Genomic DNA, 21,705 nt, shown 5'->3' with positions numbered 1-21,705 from the left:
TTCGTCTCTTTTTAGGAATAAGTCCTTTGCACCCGAAGGCTTGTCGTTTTTTAGAGGAAGGCAAGAACTTTGACCAAGGTTTCCGAATCGACTCGACTCAAACGGCTCAAGTTTTTACAAGGATATGATCGTGCGATTTCTGTTCCAAACTTTTGTGATTTTTGGAGGTTAATGGAGAATGAACTCAGTTGGGAATGCTCAAAAATTCCCCCGTGAAAAAAAAAGTGTCAATTTATGGTATCTATTAGAGAGGTGAGTCCAAACTTATTATACGGGAACCGAAAAAAGAGGTGCTGTAATAACATCCTGGATGTTAAAAAAATGTGCAACAACTCTTTGATGTTGTCATTATCACTCTGGCTGTTGAAGTAACATCCAAGGATGTTACTTTTACATCCTATCATGCTACGTTAACTGCCAGAGTGTTAATTGCAACATCCAAGGGTTGTCGCACATTTTTTTTAACAACCGTAACATCCGGGTTGTTACTACAGCATCTTTCTTTTTCGGTGGGGGCGTATGGAAGTGTGGGGGGGGGGTCCAGGGGATCTTTCCAAAAAAATTTCAGAATTTTAAACCATCTAAATGCAGTTTGACTCAATTTTGTCATGACTAATCACCAAATCTAAGCGTCTTTCCTTCTTCTTCGTTCCATTCCTTCCTCCTTTTTTTCGGGCAAATGAAGGGGGATATGTGCGCTCTTTACCGGACTATAACATATGCTTACGTATTTTGTCTGGAACTCGACGAGATACAGACAATTTTGTGAGGTTTGAAAGATAAAATTACCCAAAAGCCACTAAGCACGTCAAATTAGAGATCTACTCCTCAACGCATTTAGCGTAGTCTAAGTCACACAATTTTAAATATTTCGCTGCTGTTATCACTTTTGTCTCAGTGTTAACTGACAACCAGATGTACCATAAATTTACAACTAATCTGGCAAATTCTTTTCGGTCTTGAAATGAATGACTTCACTCGCTTCAAAGAAGTTAGTCCTGAAAAAGGGTATGAACTTGGCGAAGTGGTGAAGCGAACTCTCAGATTTTTAGCAGTGCAGTTAAAATAGAATAAAAAGAAAGGAAAACTGACAGCTGTGGATGAAAACCTCTGGTGTCTCCATTTTACGGGAGAGATAAAGGAGAAAATCTGCGGAACCTATTAAACCTTGCTCTCAGAAGAAGTAACGACTTAATGAACCTGTACATTCTTTTAGCCCGGGTTTATTCACACAATTGTTCTTGATTTAATTGCTATGCGTTTTATTTAATCCAGAATCATTGTTTATGCGAAGAACGCTTAACTTTCACTACTTCTTCAAAGATTTGATGTTGTTTTCCTGTATTCTAAGTTTACTTAACAGCCAAGCTTGAGAAAGTATAACAACAATTTTTCTTTGAGGTTCTGCCTCTGCCTAGACAAAACAAAAGGACAGAGAGTGGTGGATGAAGACTACTGCAAATAATTCCTAGGAAAAAATGCATTAAAGATTTATGTCCTAAAGTCGAGCTCTACTTTACGAGTTCCCATCCAGGAGATTCCTGCAGGAACGTTTCAATGTTTAATTATTTACTCCGAGACTCAGGTGAAAGTTTCATTCCTCCAACTGAGAAACAAGCAGTTGGAAGAAATAAGTCAGAATCGGAAGAGAATAAAATATTTACTCTGGCTGCCAGGGTACCTCACTTATATCGGACAAAACTTATTTCACGCTGGTCCTGATGTCCAGATTGCAAGGGCTTCTCTAAATTTTTCAGGCTTCCCTCCGGATAGAAAAAAAAAAAAAAATAGAAAAATATATAATCACGTACACTGTCGCATAATCTCGTGAGATAGCATACATAATGGGCTCGTGCAAAAATTGCTCTCAGCAATCCATGGAGGAAACTTTTAGTCGCGGTATTCAGTGCGCCTTCTATTTTTTTGATGCACCATGGCCATCTTTGAAGCTGGTATAATTGTATTAAGCAGTCAGATCAGTAAAATTTCATCATTCGCTTGCTCAGTATAGCTTTAATCGGTGAAGCCTCTCCTTGGAATTTTTCGTGTGTCAGATTTTTGGAATATGTCCTAAAAGGGGCCCCTTTGAGAGTGCTTAACACCTTGCGGAGGTAAACTTGCGCAAAGGGTAGGAAGCTTGCCCGTTGTGATCATATTTTGAACAGTTATTTCCGTCGTGAGCGGTGCAGAAGCCTTGACTGTTTTTAAATCCTAAAGTCATGCTGTTTATTTGCAACCTTGCAATTTTCCCGTCAGAACTCATTTAGTCAATGAAAAACTAATCATAGTCGATCCTTTGAGACATCCATAACTTTTCATCCCCATGAAACTTTTTAACCACAAAGCTGCTACATTTTCCTTTTGGAAACAAATTAAAGAAAAAAGCAGGGCAAACCTTTGAGTCGCTACAGCCAAGCTCTGCAATTTCAGAGTTCATCCATTCAAATCGCTCGTTTCCTATTCCGCACAGCGAAAATTAAACGCAAGGAAAATTGAACGGAGCACTCCGTGACACCATGACGCAACCGTGGCCAAAAACCATACTGCCGTGCTAAGGAAAAACGCAGTATGAGCATTTGGATGTTGCCAAATTGCCTCTTACAAAATATTTATTTTTGAGGAACGTCATTAATGTTTTCCCTTTAAATTTTCGGTCACTTTAGATCAAAGTACAAACAATATCCTCCGAAAAATCGGAAGAAAAATATCTAAAAATTCTCCGGAAATTCGTGATTTTTCCCCGGAGATTTGGCAACACCCGAGGGCGCATACGGCGTTTTTCCTTAGGGCGGCAAGCATACTTGAGCCAGTGCAGCTGTTGAGGCATAAGATGACGGCCCGCGACTGTCAAATTGAATCAGAAAAATACGCCTATCTTGAACACGGATTCGGGAGGATTTTAATGTGAGTACTCTGCAACGTCGGGCGTATTTTTATTTCCTGCTTTGCTCGCTCTTGTGTCGGTTTGACGCGATCATCTCATGCACAAGCAGGCGCGCGCGTGTGTTCGAAGGGTAGGCGCGGGGATTTGAGAGTCTTATTGATGTTACGTGTCCTAATTAACTGAAGTAAGCCCCGTGTAGCCTTTTTAACTGGGAGAAGATGTTTGCATCTTCATATCCTCTTAATTAAAGTGACTTACGAAAATTCATGCTGACGGTTTGCTGGAAACGTAAGAAGCTTCAATCTAAGGATTTCGGTAAGTTGTAGTGTGGAAGCTCACGCCAGTAGTTTAGAGATAGGATCCAAAGTGTACTGGCTCAAAGCCCTACAGATGAAGGTCAGATGAAAGAAAAATCCCTCTTTTTGTATTTCTTCTCTCTAGTTTTACTTAAAATCATCAATATCTCATTTTTTTTTTCAAAAAAACTTCACTTACTTGCCTTGTCCCTCTCGCTTTCTCGTGACTCCCTCCCTCCTTCCATACTCCTCTCGATAAGATGCTCTCCGTCCCATTCTACAGTGCTAAGGGAAAACACCGTATGAGCCTTAAGACGTTGCCAAGTTTCTTCCAATAAATACCGAAATCACTGGCAAAATTGTGAATATTATATTCTCAGATTTTCAGACAATTTTGTACACAATTTAATCTAAAATATCTGAAAATTTCAAGGAAAAATATGCATGAATTTTGTCATAAATACAGGTTTTATCAAGGAAAATTTGGCAACTCCCGAATTTTCACACGGCGTTCTTCCTTAGCAAGGCAGCATTGTCGTCCCGCCCCCCTCCCCAAAAATAAAATATTCTCCTATCAAACGTCACGGTCGAATTTTTCAAGAGCTTAGAAAAGCGGATGAGGGGTCTCGATTGGCATTATCTCCCGAAGATTCAATTCGCAGCTCAATTCCAAGAAATCCACGTTCTTTCTGAACGAGACTCTTTGATTAGGATATCCTTTCCACCCGCGCTATCCTAGACGCACCACTCCACTGTAGTGGGAATTCCCTCTCTAGAGCCGCAACTCGGGAGAGTGGCGCGAAGGAAGAGAGCCAAGGAAACGGAGAGAGACGCACTCAAGTAGTAAGTATTATCGAGGTTGGAAAACTTCCAAGGGTCTTACGGGGCTTTTAAAATAAAGGCGAGGAGGCGTGATAACATTGTTGTTTGTTAGCGAGTCGGCTTTTTTCCTACTTTCTAAGTAGATTAAATACTTTGGAGGGATTCTTGAACACGCAATAATGTCAGTGAAACCTAGAACCGGGTTGCCGAGTATGATTCTTTCAACATATTTTGAAGATTGAAAATATTATAAGATTATAATTATAATTTTTAAATATTAATTAATTTAAATAATATTTTATATAATAAATATATATAATAAATTTTTATATAATATCAGTTATTTTAAATAAGATTATAAATATTAATAATATTTTGAAGATTGAAAGATAGCTAAAGGCCGAAACATCTTATGTCAATCGCGCTTGTCAAAGTTCGTCGTTCCGCGGACGAAAAAATGTAACTGCATTTGAACATTGAGAAATCTCCCCTCGGAATCTGAATCTTGGAGAGTGTTGGGTGGTTTCGACGTAACATTTCACTGGTTTTTTCTATGGATCATGAGTTCGAATCGGAAAACTATGGACCGAAATTTTACACGCCCTCAAAAAAGTGAAGTTGATTTAACATTCCGGACGTAAAGAAAGTGTGCGAGAACCTATAAAATGCTAAATTACTCGCCGTGGCAGTTAGTTTTACGTCTTGGCATTGCTAAAGTAACTGCTGTAGTGGGTAATTTAGCATTGTATAAGCTCTCGAACATTTTTTTCTACATCCAGAATGTTAAATCAACTTCACTTTTTTTTCGGTGCAGTCATATTATCAAAAAAATGTGATTACTTGAGTCAATTTTGCCACCGCGGAATGGAGTTACAATACGTCTCTTTGACTGGGATTTACGACAAATTTTCTTGCAGACTTAATTCTTTCGGAGGTCAACGAATTAATGGTTTTTTTTTTTTTTTTTTTTTTTTTTTTTTTTTTTTTTTTATAGCGACCGGTATGATGAGGGAAAGTCGAGGAAAGATGGAGATGAGCAAAAATTTTGAACCGTTGCAACTGAGGTGCAAGGTTTTGGAGTTCGGCCATCGATAAGTGCCATAAAAGCTCTTTTAATTGGCATACGGTTTAGTGCTAAATGAAAAAGTAAAAAGTGCCAAGTAAAAAGTGTTTTGAATTGATTGACAGTGCCTCATAATTCGTCGCCCGGCTTGCATAAGGGCGTAACTACACGTTGAGATGAGCCTAGAAAAGCATCAAAATGTGTGAGAGACAGTTCATTGTCAAGTTCAATCACGCTCTAAAGTCAGGAGGGTGAGAAATTGATTCATTTTTGTTATATTATTTTTTTTATATATATAGCACGTATTTGATTCAGTTTTTGCATAAATTTACTCATTTTTGCGGGTGAACGCTCATTTCTGTACATTCTTGGCGGTCTTGGTTAGAATTGGAATTTGCAGACTTTGCAGACTTGCAGTGAAATTGTGTGCGTTAGAAGTTGGTTAGAGGGATGGCTGCACTTTTGGGCCCTAAGACCTCCATGAAGCGATCTGTCCATACTCTCGCTATACAGGTACACTGCCGTGCTAAGGAAGAACGCCGTATGAACCTTCAGGCGTTGCCAAATTTCCTCTAATAAAATACGAATTTATTGGGGGAATTGTAAATATTTTTCATCCAATTTTTCAGACTATTTTGTTCGCATTTTACTCTAAAATATCTGAACATTTAAAGGAAAATTATGCATAAATTTCGTCCAAAATACATGTTTTATACGGGAAATTTGCAACTCTCGAATGTTCTTACGGCGTTCTTCCTTAGCACGGCAGTACTCTAGATGGCAGTATTGACTCGATCCACTGTGCGGCGTTTTTCTTCAGCGCGAGAGGGACGAGAGAGGCCCGTTGTTGTCTCCAACAATGTATCGGCTAAAACGAAAAGCTCCGATTTTGCAACGACTCCTCGTCATGACCGTTTGAGACGGAATGAAAAGGATGCAGGCAGGCGACGGTTCATTACCGAGTCCAGATTTTCCCGTATTATTCACGCAACTCAGGAATATGCGCCACCGTTTAGCATAGAGCCGCCTCCCAAGTATCGATCAGCTCACCGTCATACTTACGTATTCTGGAATCGAGCTTTCAATTTTTGCCTCTTTTCTCAAGCGCTCAATTTTCACCGTTTCCTCCTTCCCGTCCTCGTTTCGCACTGCAAGCGGCATTTTTTATCATTGTACTTGCGCATCCAGCGAGCCGCGCTCATTTTCCTTCCCGCTCCGCCCAGCAAACCGATTTTCGTAACAATGTTGCGGTACCATTGCCATTGTTTTTATTATTTTTTGAGGGGAAACACACCTAAGGCTTAGGGTCATTTCTCGGCAAGAAAACGTTGAAAGAATGGGGCTTGGTGAAACAAAGGCAATATCATAATAGACCACTATACAAGGTACGAATTTCAAGCATTCTGATATATGTTTCTTAACCAGAATTTCACGTAAAAAACGATTCACACAACGGAAACTACTGAAACCAACTCCTAACAAAGATATTAACGTTCTTATTTCACATTGGTTTGGTTGGTCACAGCCACTGAAGTTTTCATTTGCTTTTAAATCTCAATTCCAGAGTGAACGATTGGTAATGTCCCTGCAATATTGCTGACAACGCTAACAAATAATAGAAGGTAAAATATATCAGAGTACTAGGGCCATTCACTGGTATCCATAGTGCGATCAAATAAATGGCCCAAAAGGTGGTTGGAATGGGAGGGGCATTAGGGCTCTGTAAACACGTGACAGTGTGAAATATTTTCCAAATCTGCCCATTTAAGTGTACTCTCTGCACTGCTGAAATATTTCACTCAAGCTGGAAAAAAGCGGCGGATTGAATAACGCAGAGACATTTTAAATTGGCTTGCTAAGCCCTTCGACTCTTATTTTCCGATATTTATGAGTATTTCGAGCGTTTGCATCGAATTTTTGGTTTAAATTCGAAATGATAGAGTGAAGCAAAGAAGTCAGATCAGTCGTCACGACATTCTTCTAAGTTAGTAACACTGGGTTTTGTCCTTATGAATGTAAGTAAAAAATTTGGTTTTTATCAAAGTAGACTTCCTCTCCCAGAATCAACTATTTGAGATAGGTTTAACTGGAGAAACACTTGAACTATCAACTAACGAAAATCACCATTGCAGAAAACTTAGTAGTTAGTAACAAACGTTTAAAATGTTAGTAACACTGGGTTTTGTCCTTATGAATGTAAGTAAAATATTTGATTTTTATCAAAGTAGACTTCCTCTCCCAGAATCAACTATTTGAGATAGGTTTAACTGGAGAAACACTTGAACTATCAACAAACGAAAATCACCATTGCAGACGTTATCTTTTTTTTTATACAATTTTGTAAGAACCTTCTTTGGCACAATAAAAAACAATCTAAGTGCGGCCTCATCATCGAGAGTCTCACATATACTACTCCTTAGGAACGATGACTTGAAAAACAATGGATTATTAAGTAAATTTGCTGCACCAATAAAATCTGAGTGAGAGCAAAGCTAAAAATTAAATATTAGTAAGGAATACATAGAACAACAATGAGACTTATGTCGTTTGATTTTATTGAGCTGTGCAACTCACAAAAATAAACAAATTCGAAATTTCTCTATTTGAAGCTAAGGTAAAGAATCGATTATTGAGGTGTTCGTTGCGGACACCCAGTTATCGATCCGTATCCACAGGTTTAAATGGGCCTGTTGCAAACTTTTGCTAGAGCAAAAATAAGAGTTTGTTTCTTGTAGATAATGCCTCAAAAATCACGATGAGCGCATCGGCAAAGTCTGAAATGCACTCATAACTTCACAATCTGCGTAAGAAATTTGCGTTTTTTTAAGCTTCCCGCTTCAAAAACGATACTACGGCACAGGTGAACATTTTGTTAGAGGAGTCGCTCCATCGTCGGCGATATTCATCATGGCCGACGCGCGACGCTTGCACGCAGTTCCGCGCGTAATTCAGGAGAGTTCAAGGTCAATCAATTCGGGCGTGGAAAATATGAACGTTAACACACCGATTGTTATCTGGTCTAATCCAGTTCAGGTGTTATCTCGTCCCATCAAACGTGTTTGGCGGATTGGCGTCGGCTATGATGATTGTTGCCGACGATGGAACGACTCCTCTTACAAAACGTTCACCTGTGCCGTAGTATCGTTTTTGAAGCGGGAAGCTCAAAAACCGCAAATTTCTACGCAGATTGTGAAGTTATGAGTGCATTTCAGAGTTTGCCGAGCGCTCATCGTGATTTTTGAGGCATTATCTATAAGAAACAACTCTTAGTTTTGCTCTAGCAAAAGTTTGCAACAGGCCCATTGCAGATCAATCGATAAATCGCAAAGCACGCCACGGGTGTAAATCGGACGTCGTGAAACAATAAGGACCTACCAAGTGCCCAGTCATAATTTTGAAACCGCTCATCTTCCGAACCATTGCAATAGACAACACGTTGTTTTCAAAGACCTCCTAAATGAATCCTTTTTGCCGAGTGTCGTTCAAATTAATATGCCGCACACCATTCCAGCTGAATCCCACCGCGATCTTAGTCTCCACGGACGAAGAGAAAATCTGCCGCGCTAGGGAAAAACATCACATGAACATTCGAACGTTGCCAAATTCGCTTCGATAATATTTGTTCCTTGAAAACCACGGACGAATCTTCGCGGATTCGAAACAAACAATGCCTTGAAACACTATGCAAAGACTTCGTAGATTATGAAAAATATGTGACCGTCCAAAAGGACTTGATTCTTTAAAAACAATTAAAATCGAGTTGGTGATACCTAAAAGCAAAGGCGTTTTCCACAAAAGTTTTCAGAAAAATATCCGACAAAACTTGAGCTATGACAGTTCCAAGTTCGCAATTGGACGGAGATGAGAATAATAAGCAACGGACAACAATAATTCAACGCGAACTATAATAAGAGAAAATGAGCACTTGCAATGCTGCATGGACTACATTTTGAAATTTGGAACTACAATTTTCGGCTTAGTTTAGTAACAACTTACGTGCAATGAGTTTCCTAATGCCTAAAAGTGATTTTACATACGAACCAGAAATTATCGCTACGAATTGCGAAATGCATTCCATTTAGCATTTCAATAGCTCATAAAGTTCGCGTTAAATTATTGTTGTCCGTTGCTTCTTACTCTCACACTGGAAAAAAAACGCATTGTATCTAGAGTCCAGACTCTTGAAAACATTGACAAGGAAAAGGACTCTTGATTCAATCAGATTTAAGCTTAAATCAAAAGGAAATCTGCTCAAATTAAGAGGCTTGGTTCTTGATTTAAGCTTAAATCTGATTGAATCAAGAGTATTTTTTCTTGTCGATGTTTTTAAGAGTCTGGACTCTAGATCCAATATGGTTTTTTTCCAGTGCATATCCGTCCAAGTTTAACTACTTCCATGAAAAATTATACGTTTTTTGAAAGAAATTCGACAACATGCGTAAGCTCATATGACGTTTCTCCGCGGGAAGACAGAAACGAAGAGCCAGGCGGCTCAAAGAGGAGGCAAATAGGAGGAAATGAAAGGATGAAATATTCGAATTAATAAGTCGGGGCTCGGGGAACGCAGAACTCGAGCGTTGGGTCCGGGACGAAATTAAAATCCGCGGGATTCAGCTGCATTGCTTTATTTCAGCGCCAGGGTCTTACCATCACGTGCGCGCGAGCTTTGAGGGGGTTACGACGGAGGACAACGCGGGCAGTGACGAGCTTTTTCGCGCCCAAGACGACCCCTCTCCCCGTAAGATTTTGAATCGCATCGTTCATCACCGGCTTGACTTCTAATAGGAAAACCAGGGTTTGTTTCTCTCGAGAAAGGAGGATTCCAAAAAAAATATTGGTATAAAAACGTTCGTAGTTCATAATACAAAATATACTTGAAATAGGTACTATAATGGGTCAGTCGCACTGATCAAAGAATCCTGTTTTGACGCTTGATTCTTGTAGATCAGCTAAAAATAATAATCAGCTAATAATAATGTCCATACAGCAACTTTCTACGTTCCATCACTGGAAAAAAAAAAACACATTGGATCTAAAGTCCAGACTCTCAAAAACATCGACAAGAAGAAATACTCTTGATTCAATCGAATTTTTGCTTATATATCGAAAGTCGATCATTCACGCCACGCTACTGGTGCTAAGGATGAACGCCGTACGGACATTCGAGAATTGCCAAATTTCTCCGGATACAACATGTATTTTTTGGGAAAGTTATGCATATTTTTCCTTGAAATTTGCAGATACTGTGGACTAAATTTCAAATAATAATGTCTACAAAATTTAGAGAAAAAATTTCACAATTATTCCAGTAAATTCGCATTTTATTGAAGGAAATTTGGCAACGACTGACGGCTCATAGAGCGTTTTCCCTTAGTCTGCCGTACTAAGGACAAACGCCGTATGAACATTCAAGAGTTGCCGAATTCCTCCGATAAAATGATCATTTTTGAGGATATTCATGGATATTTTCTCTTGTTTGCAGATGGTTTAGATCTGGCCGCGAATGAAATTGCCGGAAAAATCCGAGGAAAAATATTCACAAAATTCTCTGTAAATTCTTATTTTATCGAAGGAAATTTGGCAACATCTGAAGGTTCACACAGCGTTTTTCCTTAGTCCGGCAGTAGTGCGGCAGTATCCGTGGTGAGCCCGCAAAAGGCTGCGAAACCAGCTTCGTTGCGGAAGTTGGCGTGGTTAAAGTGATTAACGATCGCGAAATTGGGAACAATAATAAGACATTCATTAGTTGCGGCCGCAACGCAAAGGCCCGAGGCCTCAATTATCTCTGCCGATCCGCCCGTTTCCTGGAAGGCACTTAAAACCCCTAATGAATCCGTCACCGAGTCTTTGACACTGTTCTTTGACTTTTATGAGTCATTAGCAGCCCCTTCATACTAATTCTGTTTGTCTCGGAGATTCCTCACCTTGTCAGGTACGCGGCTTTTTTAAGGTTTCCTCTTGTAAAAACTCTCCGAAAATTTCTCCGAGCGAGCCGAGAGTTTTTCACGAGACAGTCATCATCCATGAGTAAAATATAGCTCTTTCGAATTTTTGAAAAGATGAGAAGTATCATGTTTGAAGCTACCACTTAACAGGTTACCATTATGACCTCAACGAGCGCGGATAACATACTCGCCATGATTAAGGAGAGAACTCGTTGTTTTGTTTCCTATACGAAGTAACGGAATTTTATTCCACGGTTGCGCAATCGGCAAAACATTTCATTTTCTAAATGAATATGACGGTAAAATTTTTGTCTCCAAAAATTTGAGGAACTTCGCTCGTGATGTTAATGTAAAATCAGTTATTTTTTCAATTACAATTTCTCAATATTCTCTTGGTCTAAGTACTGTGTTGGTGGAGGTCTTTCAACGTTGAAATACAGTAATTTATGTTGTCTAGCTAACGATTAATTTTCAGTTTTTCAAAGGACAAATTCTTAAAAGCTTGATAGGTATGCGGAAAACACACCCATCGACTACTAAACTGGAAAAAAAAACACTTTGGATCTAGAGTCCAGACTCTTGAAAACATTGGCAAGAAAAAATACTCTTGATTCAATCAGATTTTTGCTTGAATCAAAAGGAAATCCGCTCAAATTAAGAGGCTTGGTTCTTGATTTAAGCACACATCTGATTGAATCAAGAGTATTTTTTCTTATCGATGCTTTTAAGAGTCTGGACTCTAGATTAATGTGTTTTTTTCCAGTGTAAAATAAAGGAAAAACCGGAAGCCAGATATTAAAGTGTTCCGATCAATAGTCCTTGATTATAATTTTGATTCACTATATTTGACTTTAAAATTGAAGGGCTGCGAATTTTGGGGGTTTCTCGTGTTCAGTTCACCAAATCCCCATGGAAAAATATAATGAGAAAAAATATTAGGCTTCCAGGTGCTGTATGTTTCCCGTTTCCGCGTTCCGCACTTAAGTATAATCCAACCATTACCATAAAATTTCCTCCCGAGGATTGAATCAGCATTCAGAATTTGAACGGTTCATTTCAAGAGGAACGTGAACGCCATTGGGATTCCATTGGACTTGCGTGTCTCTTCAAGAAAGAATCCAACACGAGGCAAATGACCCTTCTCTCGCCCTCGCTTTCTCCAGATTAACCTCCGCGACAACTTAAATCGGGCGGCGGCAATCCCAACTTTGAACTTTGTTCCCGGATGAATTAAGTGGTTTCGGGCTCACGAGGCATGAACGCAAGCGAATGAATTCACCGAAAACTCGCTGGATCCCGAAAACTACGCAAGACTCATTAAGAGACCTCAGGGACACAATACTCCCCACGCACGGGTACGTCGCACAGTGACCAGGTAACCCCTCCGAAATCGGTTCAACTTCAAAATGATCTGGGACTATCGAGCCTGGTATAGGAGAAACAGCTTTTACGCTTTCTAAGTTTCCATTTTTTCATTTTGCATGCACTTTTGTTTGGTTAATCTCTTGAATCTAGAGTCAAGACTCTTAAAAAAAAATGACAAGAAAAATCTCAAATACGAATTTTCAGGAAAACTCGTGAATATATTCCCTTCATTTTTTCAGAGAAAATTCTTTGTAATTAGATCTGAATTATCCGAAAATTTCAGGAAAATATATCCACACTGCTTCTCGAAAATACATGTTTTATACGCCGAAATTTGGCAACTCTCGAATGTTCATACGGCATTTGTCCTTAGCACGGCAGCAAGAGGGGTAGGGCCGCGTGTGGCGGCCAGGAGCTTACCATAGCTCTGTATAGTTCTCGAAATTGGAGTTTTAACGCAAATACCGCATCAAACTCGATTATTATTATATCATTTAAACTGTATGATCACCTTCAATTGGACGTATTTCTATCAAACGGAACTATATGCATTAGGACATGAGCCCTGAGACCCATGAGAATATATGCATAACAGGGCTCACGTCATAATGCGCATAGTTCCGTTTGATGGAATTACGTCCAATTCTGTCTTAATGAATGGATCACATCGTCGGATTCATATTTTGACAACGCGGGATTGCGGCCCGGTGGGCGAAACTAGATCAGAACAAGGAGGTTCATTCATTTTTATCCGGTCTCGTGTATTTTTTATTCTCTTTTATAATTATTAATTTGTCAAGTCCGCACCGCGTCGCGTCGCCTCGGCCGGGAGGGGGATTGGAACTTTGCCTACGAATGCAGCTGTCTCCGGCTCGGAGCTTTGACTCCTTGCAAATCGTCGCTCCTCCGTCGTAAAGGCCTATCGCGATTTCCGTGCGAGCCCCGAAAAGTATGGATTTACATGTGAAACAAGGCTCACGCGGGAATCGAGATACGTTCTTACGTCGGAGGGGCGACGAAATATGCGAGTTGTTATCATTTGTGTCGGATACGCCGCACCGTGGGAACATTCGTCGGGTGAGATTGGACAACTAATTTTCGAAAGGAAATTTTGATGTTTGTCCGTCACATTATAAATTTTAAAGAGTGCTTCTTGAAGGGAATTTAAACGAGAAAATCAACGACACCACTTTCAAGTCTCCACGTTTTATTAGAAGAATAAAATTAAAGCTTTTTAAGGTTTTATAGCATGTCCAACTTTTCGTATGGGCTCACTCCTCCGTGCGCCGGTTTCTTCTTGTTCCTAGCTTTTTACCAATTGTGAGACCCAAGCCCAGACCCACAGGTAGCCAGGAACAAGCGTTTTTTCTCTTCATCGCGCCACCTCTGTCGTTGCCAAACCCCGCGTGGTGGCGATTCAATATTTCCATTTAAAAGTGTGTAAATAATCGAAATATGATGAGACAGGCTCCGTCTTCTTGAGTCGATTTTTATCATGGATTTAAATGGAGGAAAAACATTGTTGGCAATGCGCAAGAAGCCATTGAAAAGTGTTTAAATAATCGAAGTATGATGAGACAGGCTACGTCACCTAGAATCGATTATTATCATGGATTTAAATGGAGGAAAAACATTGTTGGCAATTCACGAGAATCGCCACTCACCTACACCGGTGGCGAGGCGTGAATGATCGATTATCGATATTTCCCCATCAGGAGCCATGATAAAGAATCGATTTTTAAGGGGTTCGTTGCGAATATCTGGTTTATCAATCTTTATCCATAGGTTTAAATCGCAGATCAATCGATGTATCGCAAAGTTAGCCGCGCGCACTGGGCACCACCAAAGCTCGGGACCATTATCTTAGTTATTTAACCAGTCAAAGCAGGTAAAGTTCTTCCCATATGAGCGGGAGGAAAATAAACGGCTGTCTAGAATTTTCACCCACCTCGTAGAGTGTGGTGATATTACAGGAGCAACTCATAGTTGCCACGTGGCGTCAATAATATACTTTGTTCGGATCTAGCGGACAGTGAGGAGAAAAAGATGACAAAACGTAACCTCACTTATTCAGGTTCTTTTCAAACTTGTGTCGGGAGCAAACTTTCGATTACTTCGGGCTCTGTTGGCGTTGAGCAGCACAAACCTCAACATGCGCTTCGCAGTTTCATAGATAAAATTCTAGACAACTAACATGGACAATTGGACAACTTAGGTTTTATTTGGACAGTTTAAATACAGCGGGCTCATTAATGATTAATACCTGACGGCACCTGAAAAATCACGGAAATTAATCCTACAATTAAGATATAAAGGAGGGTGAATATGAGATATACTTAAATGTAGCAAAATTGAAAATTTGGAGGGTGACGGAGCTAACAGTATTTGTATTGCTTCAACAGAAAATGGTATATCTCAATCAAATGCATCGCAAGGTTTTGTTGTTGATAATTGGATTTAACTCTAATTCTTACCTCTGCAAGGAGTCTTGAAAAAATGTCGCAAGTAGACTGTAGCTAAGGATACATACAATTGGACATTCAAAGTAATTGTATCTTCGACATGAAATGTACAGAGTCAAAAAAGTTGGAAAAACTTTTTATCGCTGAAGAAAATGTCGCCTTGAGTGGTAACGGAAGAAAGGTGTTTCAGGAAACTTGAGGAGGAAATGAATTCATCGGATTTTTCATTATATTTTGCATTTTTAAGCTTGCATAATTAATCTTACTCCTGTCTGAGAGAACCTGTTGGACGTTGAGTATTGAGAGAGCTAAAAAATACCTTTCGAGGAGACACATTTTATTCGTATTTTAAACCGTGCAGTATCTAATTCAGATTGTTCAAGGTATCTCATTCATTTTGGTCGATATCTGTATGTTTTTGGTTTTAAACAAGGGAATGCTGAATATTGCGCAATTTCACTGAGATTAAGTCTCTTTTAACTTTCGTAAAAAGTCCATCAGCTCCAAAATGTTTTTAAATACCCAATTAATTGAAGTTTAATAATATTCACTTTGCTCTAAATGCCTAGAAAATCGGTTCAGCGGGACTAAGACTGACGAAACCAAGAGCGCTGTTTTTAAAATCCCTAGTATCGCATGGAATTGAAGAATATATTCAAGTTCGAGTATAGAATGTTGCTTGTTGTATTAAATAATATTTTAATTTTGACCAGAAAATCGCATGTGCTCATTCGCGAAGTTGTAAATCCGTCATGGATTATGTTTCAATCCATGAAGTCGCAGACACCCATTCTCAAAAAATTTTATGATACTTCTTTTCTTTGAAGTAGTATTCATAATTTTCGTTTTACAAGCAGGGAAGTCACTTTGTCCTCTATTTAAAATCATCTATTGAGCATTATTACAAATCTTAGAAAATAATAAATAGTTGAGAAAAATTGGAGCAAAAGTTTTGAAAAATCGCAATTTAAGATGAGGTACATCATCGATTTGACTTCAAAACTGCCTATTGACCAGGCAGTGGACCCTTATAACCCCCCTCGTAGAAAATGCTAGCACATCTTAGATTTTACCCAGAGAAATTTGCAAAAAATTCCTTCATCTACAAAACCAAGTGGCAACGGTGAGAGGATGCGTTTTAATATCGTGGCGATCACTAGTTCAAGGAGTTCGGTGACACATATTTATTTGTCTGACCTACATTCCGATAAAATTAAATGCCAACAGACATCGCAAGTACTTCCGATCTGTGCTTCAATGGGCTGTCTTTGTTTTCGGTGCATTTCGAAGTTGTCAAATTTAATGAAATGCCCAAAGGTGGCTGCAAACATCTAGATATTTAGCAAACTTGGTTCAATTTGCTGAGTTTCTGCGTTTTATTTGAACTATATTTTCAAAAATTAGATCTTTAGGTAGTAATTTCTTATCTCATCAAATTTTGAAGACAAAGTTTGCGTCATGAGGTAAAAGCATATCACAAATAATTAAAAAATCTATGACACTAATTGAGCGCTTTACCTTTTTAGCTCTCGTGGTTTTGCTCTAATTTTGCGCGATTTAACTTCGGAATTAATGGTGTTCTTTCTTGAAAAAAATAACGACCTAAGATTCCAATTTTCTGAGAGTAACCCGAGCAATATTCAGAAGTGCTCATGAATGGAAACGACTCCAATTGGCTCAGAGAATCTATAGCATCTTCCCGAAGACTTGAAATTTTCCTCCAGAGTGGTTCTTTTAATTTACTTCCGGATAATTGTCCAAGGTGATCGGGCAATTTTAAATTTTTAATACGAATTTCATTTCCATTTGAAAGTTTCGTGAACTCTTATACAAGTTCGAATTATCTTTGTTTCATCCATGTATTTTAATTTTTTTGTCACCAGTTGAAAATATTAAAATGTTTATGAACTTAAGAAGTTTAAATTAGAGCGAGTTATTTTGTGACTTCGTTGTTCTTTATTAACCAATATCATTGGTCTGATTCCTCTCGTTCCTGCCTGCTCAGCTCACTTAGTTTCCGGATGTGTTCATTTTGAGTTCCATCTTGCATTTCTTGGAATTTTCTACGTTTCAGACCGCCTGTGAAAATTGGAAAAAATAGTAAACATTACAATTTAAAGTCCGGATAGATAATCCATTTGGCAGCGCAACAAGAAGTCGCTGTGTCCGAACGACTGACATGGACCTTGACAAGTCTCGAATCACTATTTAATTGGAGGATGATTACTTTTGGCAAGGCGTTAAATGGAGTTTGAGAGCTCCGTTGGCACCTCAGAGTGCGGTTTTAAATCATTGTTCAAAATTAAACGAGGAACATTTACTTGCAATTAGTTTTTCATCTAACCAATATCACCTTGTTACGAAGCTTCGTTGGACACAACTTCTGGATCCATAAATTAAATCAATTGAAATCGCCAAATAATTCAGAATAGAAGTCGACTAACAATAGCCACGTGACAGGGTGAGAATTCAAGTACGTTTGAAGGTTTTCATTCAGAATTTAGTAAGAAAATTGGAACATTTTTTTAAATCAGCTCATTGACAAGAAAAAAAGTGTTTTTATGTAATTTAAAGTCCATGCAGTCAATTTGAACCTCTTCCACGAGAAAAGAACTATAGCTAAAGAAGGTCACATTTGTCGTCAATATTGAACTTACACACCCGGCAAATAACTGTAGCCTCGTTTAACACACTTGCCTTTTCCAAGACTAAAATTATCATTACATCGATCGTAATGATAAGACATTTAAAATGCTATCCTTTTTGGCGTGAACAAACCTAACATGGTAACAGAGCACGGGAAACGGCGCGCGTTGTTGACGGCGCAGAGATACAACTATTCGTGCTTGATGGATGTCCGTGCTGCATCTGCAAAATTGAAGGCGCGATGGCGCGATTCGTGAACTCACAGCTCCAGTCTATGCTGTCATTGTTGCCTATTACACGTCGCTAAAATTCGGCAGAAAAATTGAAAGAAGAGGCCCGACTTGACTGTATTTGGCTGAATTGACACTCGATGTTTTATTTATTTATTTTTTTTTCAATTTGAAGTTTGATTCTTTTCTTTTTGTAAACTTATATCTAAAGCTTGTATATGTACCGGTACCATAACTCTTCCAGCAGAGATAGTTGCGTCAATCTGACCAGGTTTGAGATTTCTAGGTGTTCATTCCTCGCTCTCGGTATTAAAGTCTAATTGAAAGGGTTTAATTTGCGCAAGATTTAAAGAACTTGTATTGAATTTTGTGAAAAACATTTATAACCATTGCTCGTACAGGATTTAGGAAATTTTAATTAAACTTTTAAGCAAAACCAACGCTCGTTACCGAAATTGCAGTGGTAACGAAATAGTCAAGCGCACGAGTCCGTGCAAAAACAAGCGCGGAATTGTTGCGTTTACTTTAGATAATGGGGAGCGGATTCGTATTTTGCCATGCTGTTATTATCATCGTTTCAGCAATGCGAATATTTCCACGCTGGAAGCTCAATCAGCGCTAATTATTTGAAAACACCCCAAGTATTATCACTTGCAGTTGCCAAATGTCCTCAAAATATTATTGAAGCCGTTTCCATGGGAAACCATGGAAACTTCATAGACTCAACGTGAAGTTCCATGTAGACGGAGAAAAAAACTTCGTGCATGAGACCCGAAGTTGAGGTCATATGGATCTCTGAAGTTTTCGGATCACGCATCCGAAAACTTGAGGTCCAGCTGCTGAAGTTCGGGTCAGACATCTAAGTACTTCGGTATGTACCGGAGTACTTCAGATGTGTGACCCGAAACCTTCGGTATCTACGGAAGTGCATCACGCGTTATAGATAGATAGATAGATAGATAGAATACTTTATTTTTTATCCTGGGGAGGATTTAACAAAGGGGGTTAGGTTGGGAGATCATTTACAAACATGAGATTACTTCATTATGCTACACTTATCTCTAGGATATGCTGGGCTTACAATTATGTACATGAAATAGCAGCGTTCATGATAGGCAAACTTTGTTTTTTGGTTCAGTTATTCATTTATTATGAACGATCTTATACACAGAATTGTCGCAAAATAATTATAAATATCTGTAAGCTGTTGCTCGTTTGAGACTTTACTAAGAATTAGGTTTATGTCTTTGTTAAGGTATCTGTGTAAGTAATATTTTCGAGTGTTATGGTAAATGGGGCAGACAAAGAATAAGTGGTGCGCATCTTCAGGTTGTTGAGTATTACAAATTGTGCAAATTTCGTTAGGGTTAATTCTATGGTTCATCTGATTGATAGTGATGTTAAGGGAGTTAACATTTCTCGCTCGTAGTTGGCTGAATAGTCTTTTTTTCGCAAAACTCACTTTACGATATAAATAATTATGGTTGGCATCAATATTCTCAGTGTTAATTAGGTTGTAATGGGGGACAAACTTTGTTTCATTTAACTTTTCTTTGTCTTTTTCCATGGTAAGTTCTCACGCGTTATACGGAAGAGGGTTGGAACCTGTGGTCCTGCGTTTCGGGAAAGGGAAATCAAAGGTCGCGTCACGTGACGCTTGACCTTGTATTTTTTAAAACTTTTTATTGAATTTCTCTTTCTTATTCTTCCACGATTTTATTATGAAACATGCTTACACGGAGAAAAAAAACTCGTGCGTGGGACCCGAAGTTTAGGTCATATGGATCTCTGAAGTTTTCAGATTGAGCATCTGAACACTTTAGGTCTAGCTGCCGAAGTTCGGATCATACATCTGAAGTACTTCAGATGTGAGAACCGAAGTACTTCGGATGTGAGAACTGAAGTACTTCGGATGTAAGAACCGAAGTACTTCAGATGTAAGAACTGAAGTTTCAGATGTATGATCCGAACTTCGGCAGCTAGACCTAAAGTGTTCAGATGCTCAATCTGAAAACTTCAGAGATCCATATGACCTAAACTTCGGTTCCCACGCACGAGTTTTTTTTCTCCGTGTACTAATGAAAATGACCAACAACTTTTCTTTCCTCTTCTCCTATCCCGTTTAACTTTTTATTTTTTTTACGAATGAAAGAACAGAGATTTATGATTTTTTCAAACGAAAACTGTCCAGGAGAGCGTTCCGCATTTTACAGGGAGAGTTCACAGTTTGTATATGTGCGTTACCAGGGAGGGGCGAGAATCCGCATTCTTTTTTTTTTTTTTTTACTTTACGTATTTTATGAAAGGCCTTTAAAATTGCTTCAAAATGAACGGAAAAATCGGTTCCCGTCGCGCCAAGCACAATCAAAAAGAGAGGCGATCGCAACAGCGGAGCCCAACGTGCAAAGCGAGCGACCGATCCTGCAGGGCGTTCATAACACCGTCCGTTGTAAACGACGGCTAAAGACCACCGCAGCGCACGAGGGATGCGGGGGGGGGGGGCATAGTTTAGAGCCCCCGCCAATTACCGACCCGTGTTTACGCACGACGGTGCGCTTTTTAACGGGGGCCCGTAAATGTGACGTCACGGACCCCGGTCGCATCGGTGACTCCGCCGTTGAGATTGCCCCGCACTCGCGAGGCATTGTTTATTTGAGCCGCGTTTTCTAGCGCTTCCGCGGGGGGCGGAGACGGGGGGTTGTTGCTGTTGAGCCGCCCCGAGCGCACCTGTTGCGGGCCTGGCTCTGCCGTCTGCCCCCCCCCCACCCCCCGCCTCTGCCGCCTAGCGGGCCCGTTCACTGACACGGTGGCCCGGGTGGCACCCGAGAGGCGGAAGGTCACTGGCGCGCCGCGCAACGAGGTGGCCTACTTCTAGGCGGGCTGCGGACCCGAGCCGTGGAACTATGTCCCCGAGCGAGAACGCGGCGCCCGGATCCCTGCCAAGCCCGACTTTTTCGGAGCGGATATCCGATGGTTCGTTTTAGGAACGGCGGAAATCCAGAAATTTGCAAAATGTCATTTAAGAGGGGAAAGAGTGGTTCATAGTGTCCGTCACAGGTCTATTTAAAAAAAAAAAAAAAAAAAAAAAAAAAAAAAAAAAAAAAAAAAAAAAAAAAAAAAAATCATCGATTTCTTGGGGAGACCAATTTCGCATCTCTGTGTGGGCAGCAAGACGCTAAAGTTCACTGCGCAGTCTAAGGGTTGCGCCGGAGGGTGGTTTCCGCCCCTCTTTTAGGAATGTGCGGCTTTTTGGCTAGGAATGCAAACTGATTATGCGACCTGTGATTTATGGCGGAAAAAAAAGGGATTTATAGTGTCCGGTGCAGTTCTATTTTTTTTTTTTTTTTTTTTTTTTTTCACATTTTTTTTTTGGGGGGGGGGGAGAAGAAGAAGCGTGAGGAAAATTCGTCGATTTCCTGCTGGGATGAAGAGTTCGCATCCTGATGTCGGCAGCAAGAGGCTACAGTTTACTGCGAAGCGTAAAGGGCGCGCCGGAGAGGAGTTTCCATCCCTTATTTATCAGGTTGCGGCTTTTTAGCGAGTAATACGACAAAACTGACGATCTATGTTCTCAAAACCGAAATTTGATTATAGCAACTTAGAAATGACACTACGTCATCTGCCAAGATACCAATTTTTAGACGTGCATCCTTTAGGGCGCTCCAGGGATCTCTAAAATTGGTTTAAATTTTCTTCCAAACTGATTCTTGATTTGCTCTTATTGAGGTTTAATATATTCTACGCGAATGACATACGTGAACTTGTCTCAGCTTTCAGATATAAGAGCCACGCTAGGGTGAGAGACTGAGGGTCCGAGGGGTTCGGACCATTGCAGGACTGGACCATTGCATGAATTAATATCTCCCCTTGAATTTCAACTGTATACTCCAATAATTAAATTCAAAATTGTCCTCAAATTGTATGTCATTTGGATCAAGTTTAACCAGATCGCTGGAAGTTGGGGGAATTTTGGATCAAGAAACAGATGGTTG

The 21,705-nt window shown here is 39.7% G+C and overlaps 1 protein-coding gene across 14 annotated transcripts in view; it reads left to right on the top strand.

Moving 5' to 3' along the window:
• Window positions 1–21,705, top strand: part of LOC109031500 (SH3 and cysteine-rich domain-containing protein) — a 319,664-nt gene that overhangs the window by 29,949 nt on the left and 268,010 nt on the right. The window lies entirely within an intron of this gene.

Source organism: Bemisia tabaci, chromosome 4, assembly GCF_918797505.1.
Source record: "Bemisia tabaci chromosome 4, PGI_BMITA_v3".
NCBI lineage: Eukaryota > Metazoa > Arthropoda > Insecta > Hemiptera > Aleyrodidae > Bemisia > Bemisia tabaci.
Note: the sequence above shows the minus strand (reverse complement) of the source record. Positions and strands in the feature narration are given on the sequence as shown.